Genomic DNA, 18072 nt, shown 5'->3' on the forward strand with positions numbered 1-18072 from the left:
TGACTATAGATGTGAAGAAAATAGATCTTATGAACAATTAGGAGTTACATTATTTACTTGCTTATGTATTTTGATGCAGAAGATCTAATGTGTATTCCATGATCTGAATGCTTCGATACAAGGTTTAAGATTATACTTATGACTATTGTAGTGAAATTTGAGTTATAATTAAATAATAGTTTAATGGTTGGATTAAAATATGTTTAAATTTCCTTTTTAATTGTTTCAAATCTAATTTTTTATTAGCTATCTTTGTTTGTTAAAATTATTTATTTTTGTTTGATTAGTTAAAGTAGATTCAGCTTATCTAGTCTAGACAATCTTCGTGGAAACGATAATCGTATATATCTTTAACTATAATAAAATGATATAATTCACTTATAGTCTTATTTTAATGCTAATAAAAAGTGAATTAAGTTTTTTCGCCTCCGCCAACGGTGCCATATTTAACCTCGAATAATCCTTGCACTCTTGTATTGACACGTACTTGTGTAATTTCAATTAAGAAATATACACTTCCATTCACCCAAAAATGTATCGTACTTGTGTAATTTCAATAAAAAATATACACTTCCATTCACCTGAAAAAAATATCGCACATTATTGAATAGTGAATACACAACTGACTAGATTTCTTGTTATAAAAGTATATATGTTGTTCCCATTCCAAACTTGGTTGTTTTAGCAACTTGGATTTAATTTTTAAAAAAGCGGTCCGCCTAATTTTATTGTTGAAACTGTGTAGTACATAATTCAAAGTCATATCACAAGTGGGAGCAATTTGTTTATGTATAAGTATTTATAGTAGATAGCATGGACAGATCAAAATCGCGACCATTGGGAATAAACTGGCATAAACAAAATGTCTATTAAAATGGGTTAGGCATCTTACAAAGATTATATGTCCAAATGGTCAAAGATACTTTGATTTATCATACCATTTGTGTTACTAATGTAACGTGACATGACACGATATAATATCATAAATCTTGTTGTTTTAATAGAAATGACCAACTACACAAAGCATACTATCCCAAATTGTCATTTATCCTTTATATTTTGTCATGAAAAGGATATTATCGGCAACAACATAAATCATTTTAATTTTTTGGTTTCTCGAAATTCATATGTTCCTTCCAAATTTGACGTTCAAAATTATTTTGAAATGCTACATGTATTTTGTCAAGATCTAGTTTTTTATATATTAATTGGAAAAAATGAGATGATTTACTATAGAAGAAGATAAAAATATACTAATAATCTATAATTTATTTTGGTATTTAGCCTAATAAAATACACCCACAGCATAAAGTTATGTTGAAATTCATTTGGCTTTTCTTACTATTTTCACTTTTAGATAAATAAGCTAGGTAAAATTAAATTTTATTATCAGCTGGTTTGCCCGAGAGGTTAAGGGGGAAGACTTAAGATCTTCTGCACATAAGTGCGCGTGGGTTCGAACCCCACAGCCAGCAATTTTTAATATGTTATTTTTTGCTTTATATATTTAAGTAAAATCATTTTTTTAAGTGACTAAATATGTGATGTTTAAACACCATTGAAATATTATGAAACTAGGTTGGGCCGATGGAGCCGGCCATGTTACATAAAATTATTTTGGAAAAGGCCTATAAAGAGTTGGGCCTAAATATATTTTTTATGGCTCTACTATTTAGGAATCCTCTAAAATCCTATAGTTTAAGAGCCTTTCCATGTCTGCTTCATCCAACGAATAAATAAAGGATCATAAAAGTAAAATTATCTATGAATCTGAGGCATCAAAGTTATTTAGATAGATCTGCAAATGCAAAAGTTGAATTTTAATTACAACGAATCAAAGAGCCTCATTTTGAAATTACAGAGTTATGTGTAATGCATTATTTAATAATCAAACAAAAAAGGATAAATGTAAAAAAGCAGTTTGACTTTGACTGGAAAGCCTATGAAGATAAGTAGCATGCCGGAATACGACACTCTCATTCCGTGTAATCTCCCTCTCGTGTCATCACGTGATTTATTTTGTCGAGGATTTCTATCTTTGTTTATTTCATCTTTTAATTAAGTATATATAGATGCTTTGCGTCACCAAATTTAAATAAGAATGGAATCTGATTGCGTATGACTCACTTATACAGATTTTATTACCCACAAGGGAAAGCATATTGTGTATATTTACTAGAAGTACTATGTTTTAAGTTACTTAAAATATACTAGTATGATTTAATCAAGATTACGAATATTATTAGAAATAAAAAAATCATACCAATAGTTTAACTGTATCATTTAAAAAAGAAAAAACACAAGAAATGAAGTAAAAAATGAAATAAACAAGAAAACACAAAATTAAAAAAAATATAATGTGTTTTGAACTCACAATTTCCAGCTTTCACCATAACAAATTTTTCACTAAGTTAGATTTTGATTTTGATTTTCTATCTTAATCAACACACAGTTATTTATATACTTTAATAAAAGCTCTTTCACAAGTGTGAAACATATATCACACGTCCAATACACAAACACTTATGGTGGGTTGAGATTTTCCTAATGGGGAACGAAACTTTCAGTTGAGATTTTGATAAAACATTTATCATACTATGTTTGATTTTTGCAGTTGAGAATTTTGCAAACTATTGATCATTTAATGATAATTTTAAACATAAAAATTGAAATATTTTGATTGGTGGGAACATAAGGCAGCGTCGCTGCTCAATTTCATTCAATAGCACAATATTGGGCTATAAATTATCAAGGAGTACATATAAAAAACTGAATGGTCACGTCATGAATGGTCACCTCAAGAGAATCAAGTTATTGAATTATATTGGGCAGCAATATCTGACACTCTCTCCGAGATACAATTACCAATCTCTCCCCCGCTCAAAGAGCGTCCACTTATTAGACCCCAATAGCCCCGCCTCAATTTTTATCCACGGCTCTAAAATTATTATCCACAACCCCAAAAATTTGTTTCCGCCACTATAGTGGACACTTCCAATAGCCTCAATCTTTTTTTTCATTTTTTATGTTACTTCAATTATAATTAAATTTATCGGAGTATACGTAATTAGAAGAAAACGGTAATACGCGAAGAAATTAAAATTAAACACTAAATTTTCGTCGTATTAAAGTATATGAAAAATTATACAACGAAAATTTAATCTAGTGCAAATCACAAAGGTGTTCACACTGCGCCGCCTCCCCTACGTGCCCAAACTTCTTCAATCAAATCGGTCTGGAGTGTGGTATGTGCTGTGGTCCTGCGCATATCAGTAAAACGTTGGATCAAATATTCATTGCTCCGTGGTACGCCCATCTGGATCGGCGCGAATGCAACACCGTGACTTGTACTTGCGCCCTCTTCCTGTGCCCAGTGCTCTGCCGCAAATCCTTCGTCTTCTATTATCATATTATGCAATATGATGCATGCTAACATAATATTCGCGACATCATCTTCGTGCCAAAGTCGTGCCGGGCACCGTATAATGGCCCACCGCGATTGGAGGACACCAAAAGCCCGCTCAACATCCTTCCTAGTACCCTCTTGTTTGCGCGCAAAATATTGTTTCTTCTGTCCAACCGGTTGGCGAATTGTCTTGACGAATACGGGCCACCGCGGATATATTCCATCAGCCAAATAGTATCCCCTACTGTACTGCATGCCGTTGGCTACGAAGCTGATTTCTGGACCCTCCCCCCCGGCACTCATCGTTGAAGAGCGGCAATGACTGAAGAACATTAATGTCATTGTTCGAACCTGCCACACCGAAATACGCATGCCAGAGCCGCAAACGGTAGTTAACAACGACTTCCAGAATCATCGATGAATGTTTGCTTTTGAATCCAGTTGTGAACTGGCCTTTCCAAGCCACGGGGCAGTTCCTCTACTCCCAATGCATGCAATCGATGCTTCCTAACATTCCTGGGAACCCGTGGATCGAACCGTGCATATCCAGCAGTCTCTGACACTCATCAGGGGTGGGCTTCCGTAGGAACTCCCCACCGAAAATTTCCCGGATCCCTTTACAAAACTGCCTAAGCACTGTTAGGCTAGTCGTCTCATCCATCTGTAGGTATTCATCGAACATATCGGCTGGACCGGCGTAGGCAAGCTGCCGGATTGTAGCGGTGCACTTCTGATGCGTAGACAGCCCGATCCGGCCAGCGCAATCACGCCGGAGGTTGAAGCACTGGTAATGCTCCGCCAAATTCGTCGCTATATGGTTGAAGAGTCGTTGCGACATTCTGAATCGTCGGCGAAAAATCTTGGGTGGATAACGAGGGTTATCCACAAAGTAATAAGCCATTAGACGCGCACCGACGTGGTCTCGTTGGATGGTCCGCCGATGAGTAATCGCACGAGGGATCGCAGCCTCCGCCTCCTCCACCTCCTCCGCCAAGCGATCCGCATCCTCCTGAGCGGCCTGGTGTTGCACTTGTTGAATCAGAGAATTTCACGCGTCTTTCCACAAATTGTCCATTTCAGACCACAAATTTTAGTGAGAGAAAGTTTGAGTGATGAAGAGTTGGAATGGTGTGAAAATAATGAATGGAATGGAGTGTATTTATAGGTGAATTAAATTGAATTAAAAAAATTTAATTTCGCCGTCCTCCGGCGCGCCGGGCACCGCCCCACTATAGCCAGCGCGCCTATTCGCTGCGTCTGCCCCGGACCGGCGCGTCCTCGTCCCGAAGACGCCGATTGATCGTCCGCCCCGAAAATTTTGTCCGCCGCGGGGCGGACGTGCTCTCCACTATAAGGCGCCCTATCCTCGCCCCCACCGGGGCTATAGCCGCGGCGGTTCCATAGTGGACACCCTAATTAACACCACTACCTACTTACTCCGTTACGCAGTAATGGATGCGTTTCTTTTCGGCACACAATTTAAGAAATTTATGTTAAGTGAGTTAATTAGTAAATGGAGAATTAAGTAAAATAAAAAAAATTAGAGAGAAGAAATATATTGACTTTTGTTAGAAAATGAAATGACTCTACTATTATACTAGAACGTACCAAAATAATAAAATGACTTCACTAATGCAGAACGGAGGGAGTAATTCGTCCGTAAATGTGTCACAATTTCCCTTTTCTTTTCACAAGCCAAATATATAACCCTTCCGTTCCCTAATAGTTGAGTCAAAACGTTTTTGCGCAGGATTTAAGAAAATGATGTTTAGTGTGTTAAGTAGATAGATAAAAAGTAAGAGAGCAAAAAAAGTAAAGTGAATAGAATAAAAAGTGTTTAAAGTGTAGAGATAAAGTAAGATAGAGTAAAATAAAAGCGAAAAAAAGTATTCCCTCCGTTCCAATAATTGTTATTGTGGGCACGGGTTTTAAGAAATTTTAAAAAAAGTTGGTTGAAAAAGTTAGTAGAATGTGAGACTCACTTTTTATATTGGCTTTATAATAAAATGTGAGTGAAGTGAGTGAGTTAGTGGAATGTGAGACCTACTTACCATTTATGGTAAAAATGAAGTATGACAATTATTGTGGGAAATGGAAAAGAGTAACAATTATTGTGGGACGAATAGAGTATTATTAATTATAGAAATTACTCAACTATGATGGAGCTTCCTAAATGAAAAAATAACTCAACTATTAGAGAACAAAATGAGTATCACTTTTGTTCTTTGGCTCATTTTTCTACTAATTTATTGCGGGCTAATTTCTCCACTTAAAACAAATCTACCTGAAGGGTGGTTACTCTGTAAGCAGTGATAGTAAGTAAGTCAAGTGTGCACAGAGAAAACTAAAGCAAGTGCTCGGTCAAGACACCACGCTCCTTAAATCCACCGGATCACCAGGTTCAGGAACTCAAGAGAACAACAGTGTTTTTGTCGTTGGACACACTCGACTCCCCTTCAAAAATAAATCCCTCAACCCGAATACTATAAATTAGTATAGAGAAGCGGGGTCGATCCCACGAAGATGGATTCGTGAAGTAGTGCTTAGAGACTCTGGAAACAAGCGGCTGCTGCCACGCAAAAGGGTTGAGAATTTTAACTACCTCTAGACCTAGACACGAAATGTAAATGCTAGACCTAGGACACGGAAAGGAAAATAGAATCAGACTTCAATACTGAGAGACGCATTTTACTTCCTAGATTGAGTAAACGCCTAACTAATTAAGACTAGACAGAGAGAATAAAACGGCGGGGACCATGACTCCAAATATAGTAAGTACGGCCAAAGCTGCAAATAACAAACTTATGCTCCAACAAACAACGACATGAAATTTCCTAACCGATTCAAGCACGCAAATGGAGAAAGAAGAGCATATATCTGGATTCGAACAGAATATAAAGATTTGGATGTTGGAAACTTACCATGAACCGGAAATACATCAGATCTGCGTAAACTTGACGAAATGAAATGAAAACACGTAAACTAGGCATGAAATTTAATCAATCTTGCTCAGATTCATGTCGGATGCTTAATCCACTCCGGATCCAAGCGATCCGAACCCAACAACAGACAAAATCGACTCTATAACTCCGGTTTTCACAGATCTGTTCCGATCAACTCCGAATTCAAACAATCACAACCTGCATAAATTCAGAAAACAACTGTGAAACGCATCCAAAACAAGTAAACTAACTCAAATTCTAGAAGATCATAGCAGCAAAACCAGAAATCAACATCATCGACATAACTGAAAATAAAACTCGCATAAAATACGGAATAAATGGTAAAAACAACCAGAGGTCCGAGCTTCGAACAGCGAAGCACGGCGAAATCAGCAAAGTACGAAAGCGGAAATTAAATTGTTTCTTCGCCCCACAGAAGGACGGTGTTACAACCCAATCGAAAACGTGAAAAAGCTAGATGTGAACCCAAAGTGCGTCACCCTGAATCTCTCCACGAAATGAACCCAAGTGTGTGAAAAGTGAACTAAGCTACAGGCTGTTAGCGAGGCCTCCAACCGAGCAGATCACTCCAGCGTGCATGCTTCTCCCTTTTATAGATGCGGACATAACCTTCTAGAGTCTTCGTAGAAATCTCTATTCTACCCTTCAACTCCGAGGTTTCCTCCGTCAAGTAATTTTTCGCACATTGTTCACTTATCCGCCAGTTTCCTCGGGCGTGTGATTACCGTCTTCCCTTCCTGGACCTGGCGGATTCCTTCTACACACCTGGCTTAAAACAAGTGTTAGACCCTGTAAATTCACGAATTTTTCCCCTAGACCTATGCATGAAATTAGCCTTATCAAACTGCTCACACTTAAACCATGCTTGTCCTCAAGTATGAAAGACAAGAAAAAAGAAATAAGGCGAATTTCAATGCATGGTTCCCAAGAACGACTCTATAAACAAGACACTAACACAAAAACAGACTCCTAGACCTAGACAACTACAAATTCAGAAAAGAAAAATAACACACAAAGAACACAAAACACAACAAATAAGCATGCACTAGTTTCAACTTTTAGGCAACGGTCCCCACAAGCTTAAGTTCTCTCTGATTGTCTACAGTCTTCAAATCCTCCCTCTTCCTTCGTCGACCTAAACGGTCCGTCAGTTTGTCAAGAAGCCTATGGATTTCCTAGCGGTTAGGTTCGCTCGATCGCTCATTCCTCACCAGGGATGTTAGGACCAAAACGCTCCAAAGTTAAAGTTACACCACTGATGCGTTGGGTTACGAGAGTTTCTCATTTCTATCATCTTTTTTTTTTCTAGGTCAGGTAATTTTTATTCTTTTTTTCCCTTTTTCTTTTTTCCCCTTTTTTTCCCTGGACTTCGTCCAGCTTATACCTCCCCCTTTTCCTGGACTTCAACCAGCTTATACCAACAGTTCTGGACTTCGTCCAGCTTATTCCTCCATAACCCATTTTTCCTCCTTCGTACTCTACTCCCTAAGCATCAAGTGGCTGCCTATTTTTTACATGTTAGCTCAAAGTGTTTAGGCTTATAACTCAATTTTATAGTAGGGCTGCACAGCTAGGTTATCTAAAGCATCCTCTATCGTCCTCACTTCATCCAAACCGCTTTTGGTTTATTAAGGAAAATGGCATCAAAGTTGACGTGTATCCTTTCTTCAATTGCTCTTACTAAGGGAATTTTTACCTTATTGTATCCACTAGCTCATGCAACACGCAAAAATAAAATAAAAAAACTGAAGACTCTAAGACTCTTATTTACATACTGCACCTATTCCCTCCCCCTCCCACTTCACTCAAGCTTGTCCCCAAGCTATCCTAGTGAAGGGGGGAAACAGAGAAGTATGAACAACACAAAACAGACCACAAAACGAACAAACAACATGCTAAAAACAAAACAAACTTCTCACACTTAGACCGTACACCGGGCTTAGTGGGAGAAAGTTCAACAACTAAAACCAAACATGCAAAAACGACACAACCCCTTCTCACACTTAGACCAAAGAATGGGCTAAGTGTGGGAAATTGCAACACATAAGTACAGAACAAGCATACTGGCACAGAAAAACAAAAACAGAAAGCAATGAAAGATGAAAAGTAAAAGTTACTTGGGTTGGGGGGAATTAATTCGGGGTCTGGCCCCCTTGGGAGCCAGACTTGGGCGACACGGCCTGTTGGGTCACTTTAGCCTTCTTTCTTGCCGGCGATTACGGCTTCTCTGTCCTCTCTTCTGTCTGTCTGGGTACGGTCTTCTTTAAAGTCACGGGTCTAGCAGAAGACAGGATGGTCAGAGGCTTGGTGACTTGTGGCGGCTTCTAGATAGATAAACTTCCTGGACTTAGCGCCGTGGTTCCGCCACTGGATCCAGGAAGTGACTTTGGTGCGTCCAGAAATTTCTCGCGCAACCACTTCATCATCGTCATTATTAATGCGACACCTTCCGTCATCCTCTCAGTACATCTGGATGATGTCTCCACCAGATCAGAAATGCGCCCCTTGAGGGCCCCCATTTCCTCCCTAACCTTCCTGACTTCCGTTTTTATTTCGTCGATCTCCATTCTTACTCCGACAACTTCTTTCCGGACTCCCTCAGCCCCAACACTGTCCTTCCCTTTACCCCGTAGGGCCACGATCTCTTCCCTCACCTTTTGAATTTCGGATCTCATCCATCCGACTTCCTTCCTCATCACTTCCACTTCCACGACTGACTCTCTGGCTGCATCCACATCAGCAATTTCTGTCACCCCCGCCACCTCTTGCTCCTGTTTGATCTGGGCTTCCGACTTACCAACTTCATAAAAACAGACATCCCTCCCGTGCGTGATTAGCAGCCCCTTGTTGAAGAAGTAATCCATGTTGAAAACCTCTGGGGGTAGACACATCTTCACTTCTCGGCAGGACTTGTGGATCTTCATGATCACATTCCGCTATAGATAAGCCCCGAGAAGATGGCATGTGTATAGATGCCGGGAAAGGTTGGCAGTTACTTGGTGGCAGGCTTGGGCTAACCAGTAGCCCAAGTGGACACGTACACCCGTGGCCATGCACCAGGTAAAGTATAAGTCGGGAGTCGTCAATGCGTTGTTAGCTGTGCCCATCAGATTATAGCTAATGAAGGTTTGGGCGAACCTCAGGATCCTGTTCTCGATATGGTGGGCTTTCGAAAAACTAGTTTTAAATTGACCCACCCTCGGGTGGGTCAAGAACTCCCATGCGCTCTGCGCTTTGAAACCTGGCGTGAACTTTGGTGGGCCGACCATTCTCTCGTTCCATAATCCTTCGTCATCTTCTGTACGCATCAGCAGACCCATCCATAAGGTCCACTCACGGATGCTCATCACATGTTCTTCGGTGAAGAGCCGGAAGTTAATGGAATCGGCATCCAAGTCGGTGGTAGATTTAAACCGAAAAGTCGAGAAAAATTCCTGGGCCAAGTCTATCGGAACCTCAAGGGTGCTATGCTTTAGCAACCAGTCAAAGTCGATTGCCTCTATATACCCCCGAAATTCATCGTTGCTCGAGATCTCCTTTAGTTCCGCCGAGTCATACATCTTCCCGGACTTAGCAACCTTTCCTAAACCACTCTTCTCCGTGTATATTGCTGTGCGTTTTGGGTCCGCGAACTTCCTCATCTCGTTTAGCAGCTCTTTAGTAATCCAGATTTCTTTCGGCTCAAAGTTGAGCTCCACCTCTTGTTCTTCTTCGGAGTCACTGGACCCATCAGGGCTTCCGGACTCCGCAGCGTACGGTACCTTAGCAGGTGGAGGGAGAGAGGGTTCAACGGACTTCCCTTTTGCTTTCTTGGTCGAGGAAGGAGCAATCTGTTTTCCTTTCCTCTTCCTCTCGACCGCGTGTCGGCGCTCCTCCTTGTCGCTCTCCCCATCAGTAGGTCTAGGAGAGTTTACCTGGTCAGGAGCTGCAAGCTCTAGATCCAGCGACCCTGCTTCTGTCCGCGGGACGTGTTCCTCTATTTCATCACGTAAACCTCGACGAGCTTGTCTCCTTGCTTCCCGTGCATTAACTGGTGAATCGGTCCCAACGGGGACATCAGTCAGATCTACCATCAAAGTCATCCCGTCGCCGCCGGGATCTTGTTCAGCATCAGCAACGAGGGCTTCTCCCTTGTCAGACATAAAAGGGGTCGCCCCCTTGAGATAAACAGGGGACTATACCCCAACCAACTCTTGTTCAACGTGGGCTTCAATACCCACGGACTTCTTAGGGGTTTCCCCCTCTTTGACATCTTCCTCAACAGTTAGGGCTTCGGCGCCCTCAACCACTTCTGGGGTTTCCCCCGCTAATTTCTATCAGAATTTAGGGCTTCGTCGCCCTCTGGAACATCACTACCAACAACTGGGGTTTCCCCCCCTCCAAACTTTTCCAAAACAGGGGATTCCCCCTCTGTACGACTATCAGCAACAACAGAAAGATCCACACCCACAGATTCTGGTAGGGTTTCTTTCTCCACAAAATCCACGACGGCAAACACAGGGTTCACCCCCTCAGGAACTCCAACTACTTCATCATTTAAAACAGGGGATTCCCTCTCAGCGACAGAATCTAACTTGGGTTCACTTACAGCCAATAATCCCAGCCCTGCCGCCAGATCTGCTTCTTCTTCGTGCTTTTCTGCGGCGGCTGTCTCCGGGACGGCAGTGTCAGGTTCTGCGACGGCTTCCGGTTGGGATGTTGAAACCCCTGAAGTTTCCGGTGGGGGTGGTACGCCAGATGTTGAAACGGCCGGTACAGATTCCCCATCACAGCCGCGAACATAGCAAATGCCTCCATCTCCTTTTCTGGCCCCCCAAATTTTTCTAGGAGGTCAGCCATGAACGCCACCGTATTAGAATCGGCGGGTCCTGAAGTACTTCCGGCACTCTGTTTGTTGTCCATGAATAATGCTGCAAAATTTTCACAGAAACTCGGATGGAATTTTCTCGATTAGGGTTAGAGAAAGAAAACCTAAAGAGAAATTTTGGGGATTTCCGAATGTAGAGAGAGAGTGAGTAATGAAAAATAAAAAGCAGCACACGGTTATTAGCTGATGGGTATGGACGAGGACGGTTTTGCAGGCATGACGCTAGCGACCGTGCGTCTCCTCATAAAGGTGCCCCTTTAGTTTTTTGAAATCCGAACCGGTGCCAATTCCCTCCAATGTTTTGCTCCTCAACTCCCTGCCCCAGTAAATACTCTCTGCAGAACTACACATAAAAAAAGAATCAAAATAAAAAAATGAAACGCCAGACCCCCCAGGTTTAGGATATGACAATATAAAAAACATTCCCAAGGAGTCTGGTATTTCGAAAATATTTTTGGAAGATTATTTTATTTCTGATTTGTTTGGGTTTTCTTGATTTAAGAATTAAATATTTACAAATTGTGTTCAAGTGTTCTCACGATTCCTAGGTCAGGTCATGGTAAAACTTCTTGGATACTGGACCTAGGAAATCCTTAAGAACACTCACTTCCTAGACCGATCATGCGATATCAGGGAGTGCGCGTAGTGGCATTTCATCCACTACACACGGCTCCGAGTTATCCCTAAATACCTTCACACGATGACCGTTGACAAGAAAAGGAGTTGAGTTTGAAGCACTTCCCTGGATCTCTACTGTTCCATTTGCACTTAGACTCACAATAGTGTATGGTCCAGTCCATTTGGACTCAGCTTACCAGGCATTAACTTGAGTCGGGATTGGAACAGGAGAACTTTCTGCCCAACTTGCAGTTCCTTGGTCCGGAGATTCTTATCATGCCAAAGCTTGGTCTTTTCTTTGTACCACATCGCTGATTCGTAAGACTTAAGCCTCAATTTTTCCAACTCCTGGAGCTGCAGTTTCCTCTCTCCCTCACAGGCTTGAGGATTCATACTAATCTCCTTGACTGCCCAGTACGCCCTATGCTCAATTCCCACCGGCAAGTGACACATCTTGCCGAATACTAACCTGTAAGGAGACATTCCAATGGGCGTTTTATATGCTGTTCTGTATGCTCATAGTGCGTCATCAAGTCTCTTACTCCAGTCCTTCCTTGATGGATTAACCGTCTTTTCCAGAATCGCTTTGATTTCCCTATTTGATATTTCAGCTTGCCCATTTGATTGAGGATGATATGGTGTGGAAAGGCGATGGTGAACTCCGTACTTTTTCATTAGAGCTTCAATAGTCCGGTTACGAAAATGCGTCCCATTATCAGATATTATAGCTATGGGCACTCCGTACCTGTTAAAGATGTTAGCTCTAAGAAATTTCGCTACCTCTTTGGCTTCACACGATGTGGTCGCCTTGGCCTCTATCCACTTTGAAACATAATCAACTGCCACAAGTATGTATGCGTTCCCGTATGAAGACGAAAATGGACCCATGAAATCCATTCCCCAGACATCGAAGATCTCACACACAATCACTGGAACTTGTGCCATTTCGTCCCTCCTGGAGATTCCCCCTGTCTGTTGACACCTCTCACAGTTCTGACAAAACTCGAAAGCATCCTTATGCAATGTAGGCCAGTAAAAACCACTATCTAACACCTTCCTTGTAGTCTTCCTAGGTCCAAAGTGACATCCACAAGCTAGGGCATGGCAATGGTTCAGCACATCCCTTTGTTCCCATTCTGGTATGCATCTTCTAATCACTTGGCCAGCTCCCATTTTCCACAAATACGGGTCGTCCCAGAAATAATACTTGGCCTCGCTTTTGAGCTTCATCCTCTGGGCCCAGGAAATTTCCTGCGAACTGGGCACCTCTCCAGTGACCAAGTAGTTTGCCAAGTCTGCGAACCATGACTCATCGTTTAGACGACATTTTCCTCTCTCGGAATCTCATGGATCTGTTAACGCCATGATCTTTTCCCAATTGACGGGTCTAGGAAGTTCTCCTAAATAGTACAGATGTTCCTCGGGGAATGCATCTGGAATTGCTTCCTCGGTCTCCCCTTGAAAAATACGACTCAAGTGGTCAGCCACCTTGTTCTCAGTTGCTTTCTTATCCTTGACCTCCCAATCCAATTCTTGTAAAAGTAACACCGAACGGATTAATCTTGGTTTGGACTCCTTCTTCGCCAGCAGGTACTTAATAGCCGCGTGGTCTGTGAAAACGATCACCTTCGACCCCAGCAAGTACGGGCGAAACTTCTCGAATGAGTATACAACAGCCAGCATCTCTTTTTCAGTGGTGTCATAATTCTTCTGAGCTTGATTCAGTGTCTTGGATTCATAAAAAATCACGTAGCTTTTCCCATCAACTCTTTGACCTAGCACCGCTCCCACGGTGTAGTCGCTTGCGTCGCAGATGATCTCAAAGGGTAGATTCCAGTCGGGCGCTCTAATAATGGGAGCAGAAACTAACCTATCCTTCAACAACTGAAAAGCTTTTTTACACTCCTCATCGAAAACAAACTCCACATCGTTATGCAATAAGTGAGTGAGTGGTTGAGCAATTCTCGCAAAATCCTTTATAAACCTCCTATAAAATCCTGCATGCCCTAGGAATCCTCTCACCTCTTTCTGATTCGTCGGGTAAGGCAGTTTTGAGATAACATCGGTTTTTGCTTGATCTACATGTATGCCTCTTTCCGATACCACATGCCCTAGGACAATTCCCTCGGGGACCATAAAGTGGCATTTCTCAAAATTCAAAACCAAGTGCTTCTCCAGACACCTCCTCAGCACTATATCCAAACTTGCCAAACACGAGTCAAATGAATTCCCATACACAGTGAAGTCATCCATAAAAATCTCGATGCAATCCTCCAGGAGATCCGAGAAGATACTCATCATACACCGCTGAAAGGTGCCTGGCGCATTGCACAGACCAAACGGCATCCGTCTATAAGCATACGTTCCAAAGGGACACGTGAAAGTTGTCTTCTCCTGGTCCTCGGGATCCACATAGATTTGAAAATACCCACTATATCCATCCAGGAAGCAGAAATATTGCTTGCCCGCCAACCTCTCCAACATCTGGTTAATGAAAGGTAACGGGAAGTGATCCTTCTTAGTAGCCTCGTTCAGCTTCCGGTAGTCAATACACATCCTCCACCCAGTAACAAGTCGAGTGGGGACCAACTCATTTTTATCATTCTTAACCACCTGTATTCCTGACTTCTTTGGTACCATATGTACTGGACTAACCCATTCACTGTCTGGTATGGAATATATGATTCCTAGGGATAGCATCTTCAATACTTCCTTCAGCACTTCTTCCCTCATGTTCGTATTCAACTTGCGTTGCGGGTCTCTGCAGGCTTTTGCTCCTTCTTCTAGACGAATGTGATGCATGCACATATCTGGACTGATTCCAACCAAGTCAGAGAGTGTCCACCCAATAGCCTTCTTGTGTCTCCGGATCACATTAAACAATTTCTCTTCTTGTCCCTCGGTCAGGCTGCTGTTAATAATTACCGGGAAATTTTCATTCTCCTCCAGATACGCATACTTGAGCTCAGGTGGAAGCGTTTTCAATTCTTTCTTGGGGACATCTTTTTCCTGGGGCAAGGGATTTTTCTCTGTCGACTCTGTTGCGATTCCCTTCTTAGACTCAGTAGAACTGTCTATGCTCGCCACATAAGGTGCCTTCCTTGATCTAGCTAGCTTCGGGTTCGCACAGAATTCCAGAATCGCTTCAGCTAGCTCATCATCAGATAACTCACTCGTGTTCATTGCTTGACACCAACTAGCTACTTCTCTATCAATGGCATGACTCATCTCGGATTTCTCGATCTGTTCCCGCATTAATTCTGTCTCAAGGTATTCTTGGACCAAGGGGTTAATAACATCTATAGCATGCAAATTTTCGACGTCAAGAAGTTTTTTCATTGCCTCATCTATGCTAAATGTATATTTCTCCCCATTATAATCAATGCAGATGGTACCATCAAAAACATCAATGATAGTCTTGGCGGTACGCAGGAAGGGTCTCCCTAAAAGTACTCCGCCAGACTCTGCAGATTCATTATTACTCATTCTAATCACATGGAAATCAGCTGGGTACAACAAGTCATGTACCTTTACTGTTACATTCTCAAGCACTCATTCAGGATAAATGCATGACCTGTCTGCCAATTGGATCACAACTTTCGTGTCCACCATGCCTACCCCTACTAACTTCTTGTATATAGACAGTGGTAACACATTTATGGATGCACCTAAATCGCACATAGCATGCTCGATTTTTACATCACCAATAGAGATGGGTAAGGTAAACATACCTGGATCATTGCATTTCGAAGGCATCCTCCGTTTTTGAATCACTGCAGAGACGTTCTCGCCTATCAAAATTTTCCCACTGGGTCTAGCCTTCCCATCTATAAATTCCTTGATGAACTTGCTAAACACCGGCAATTTCAAGGCCTGTAAAAATGGTAGATTAATCTCCAATTTCCCGAAAATATCCATGAACTCCACCGGTTCTTCCTTCTTCTTCTTGGCTTCCCCCCGGCTTGGGAAAGGCTTCAGTCGCTTCCCTGCTCATGTAGAGCTTTCAGCTAAGAATTCACCAGTTTCCTCCCTTACTGCCTCGTTCTCCAACTCCGGCTCTGGATCGAGGAAAAAAGGCTCAGCTGACCTTGGCAAGGGTTTCTCCAAATCCCCTGTCTTAAGGTCATCCTTGACCCAGGAAGTTCCCCCCTCCACGTTCCTAGGCCTAGGAATTGTATTCTCGTCCTTGCCTTCCTCGGGGCTTGTCGCTTCTTTCGTTCTTACCACTGGCCCATCATATCCTTTCCCGGATCTCAAGGTAATCTGACTTATATTCGCTCTATCCGGTGGCCTTACGGAGGTGGGAATCTTCCCTTCATTTCCCCTCATATCACTCAAAGAAGTGGCTATCTGGGATAACTGCTTGGCCAGCATATCCATTGCTGCCTTTTGCTCCTGTTGAGCATCTTGAAGCTTGTGCACTACGTCATTGTTCGATTACAGGTTGTTTTGCATATGCTGCTGAGAACTGACGAGATCATGCACCATATCATCGATACTCTTTGGTGATTTCGATGGCTGACTGGGCCCTGGCCCTATGCTCAGAGTCGGTCCACTCACTTGACCCTGACGAGCGTTTCCTTGACCTCCTGAAGAGTTGTTGTATTGATTTCCTTGACCATGGTAATTGTTCTGAAAATTCCATTGGTGCGGTGGTACATAAGAGTTCCCTTGGCTGTTCTGATTTCTGTTTCCCCAGCTCGAGTGGTCTCCTTGGTTCCGATTGATCCAGCTGCCCTGCCCCTCTTAATTCCTTCCTGACCAGTTACCTTGTCTTTCGGGCTGAGGTGCAAATTGCTGACTTTGTTGTGGTACCGGCTGATTCTGCTCATTGTCAGTCCATTTGAAATTTGGATGGTTTCTCCAGGGCGCATCTCTCTGTCTCTCTGGATTCCAGCTCCCATCGGGATTCCAACTTCCCATTGCATTGACCTCGGCCTGATAATCTCCTTCCTGGGTCCCGTAATATTGCTGAATTTGATTATCTCCTGGACCAGGAGATTTCTCCTTCCCTTGTGAAGCCAGTGGAATCGTCTTTTCAATCGCCTTCAAAAGAGCTTTCTCGAGCCTATCAATTCTTGCTTCTACTTTGTCATCTTCTTGCTCCCTTACAACATGCATCGATCCTCTCCTCACTGCATTCCTAGGGTTATCATATGTTTTTTTAGCGTCGATCAACTTCCCCAGGATTTCTCTTGCCTCACTTCCTCTTTTTCTTGTGAAATTCCCTCCACTCGAGGAATTCATTAAGTCCTTTGACTTAGGAGTTGCCCCTTCGTAAAACAGAGAGTAGGTCTCTGCCTCTATCATTCGGTGGTTCGGGCATGCATCCAACAACCCCTTGAATCTCGACCAATACTGACTCAGCGATTCATCGTAATCCTGCTTACACTCTAGTATTTCTTTTTTCAGTGCATTCGTCTTGTTGGATGGAAAGAAATAATCTAAGAATTCCAACTTGAAGTCCCTCCATGTGCGGATAGAATCTGGGGGCAACCTCAATAACCACGTATTAGCTTCCCCCTTCAAGGTAAATGGAATTGCACGTAGGCGATAATCCTCCTCTGTTGCATCATTCGGCCTCTTCTGAATACCACACAACTTACTGAATTCATTTAGGAACTCATACGGACACTCATTCCTACGCCCAGAGAACGTTGGCAATATGCAGAGTACGTTTGTCTTGATCTCAATAGTCCTCTGGCGTGGATTCATCACTATTGCTTGAGCTGGTTCTCCATCTAAATGGGCAGTGAGCGAACCGATCTCTGGATCTGGATCTGGATCTACTACTTGCACCATGACTATTTCCTCTACTTCCCCTGTTTCTGACTCTGTTTCTGATTCGGGTGGTGACTCTGGATCTTCGCGTCCTGACGACGTCCAAGATTCGTCGCTAGTAAATTCACTCGGAAACGGATCTCCCGTGGTGAACCCTGATCTGGTGGTCACAGTAGAGACTGTATCCTTAACCCACCAGTTAAATTGGTCGTGCTTCCACCCAGATGAGTTGCTCCAGTAGGTAGATCTTGAGCCTCTACTCATAAACTACAATAAAAGAGAGAGAAAATAAATAAAAACTATTTACACTACAGGCTCTGAACACTAACACAAAGCACGTCATCCATCCCCGGCAACGGCGCCATTTGAAGGTGTGGTTACTCTGTAAGCAGTGATAGTAAGTAAGTCAAGTGTGCACAGAGAAAACTAAAGCAAGT

General features: G+C 42.5%; 1 non-coding gene and 1 pseudogene across 1 annotated transcript; one reads left to right on the top strand and one right to left on the bottom strand.

Annotated features, from left to right (window-relative positions):
* Positions 1-1392: 1392 nt before the first annotated feature.
* TRNAL-UAA lies at positions 1393-1475 on the top strand. The gene has a single exon. It is a non-coding gene; the product is annotated as a tRNA-Leu (tRNA).
* A 9200-nt stretch (positions 1476-10675) lies between these two features.
* Positions 10676-18072, bottom strand: part of LOC121760774 — a 39356-nt pseudogene continuing 31959 nt past the window's right edge.

Source organism: Salvia splendens, chromosome 13 (assembly GCF_004379255.2).
Source record: "Salvia splendens isolate huo1 chromosome 13, SspV2, whole genome shotgun sequence".
NCBI classification, from domain to species: Eukaryota; Viridiplantae; Streptophyta; class Magnoliopsida; order Lamiales; family Lamiaceae; genus Salvia; species Salvia splendens.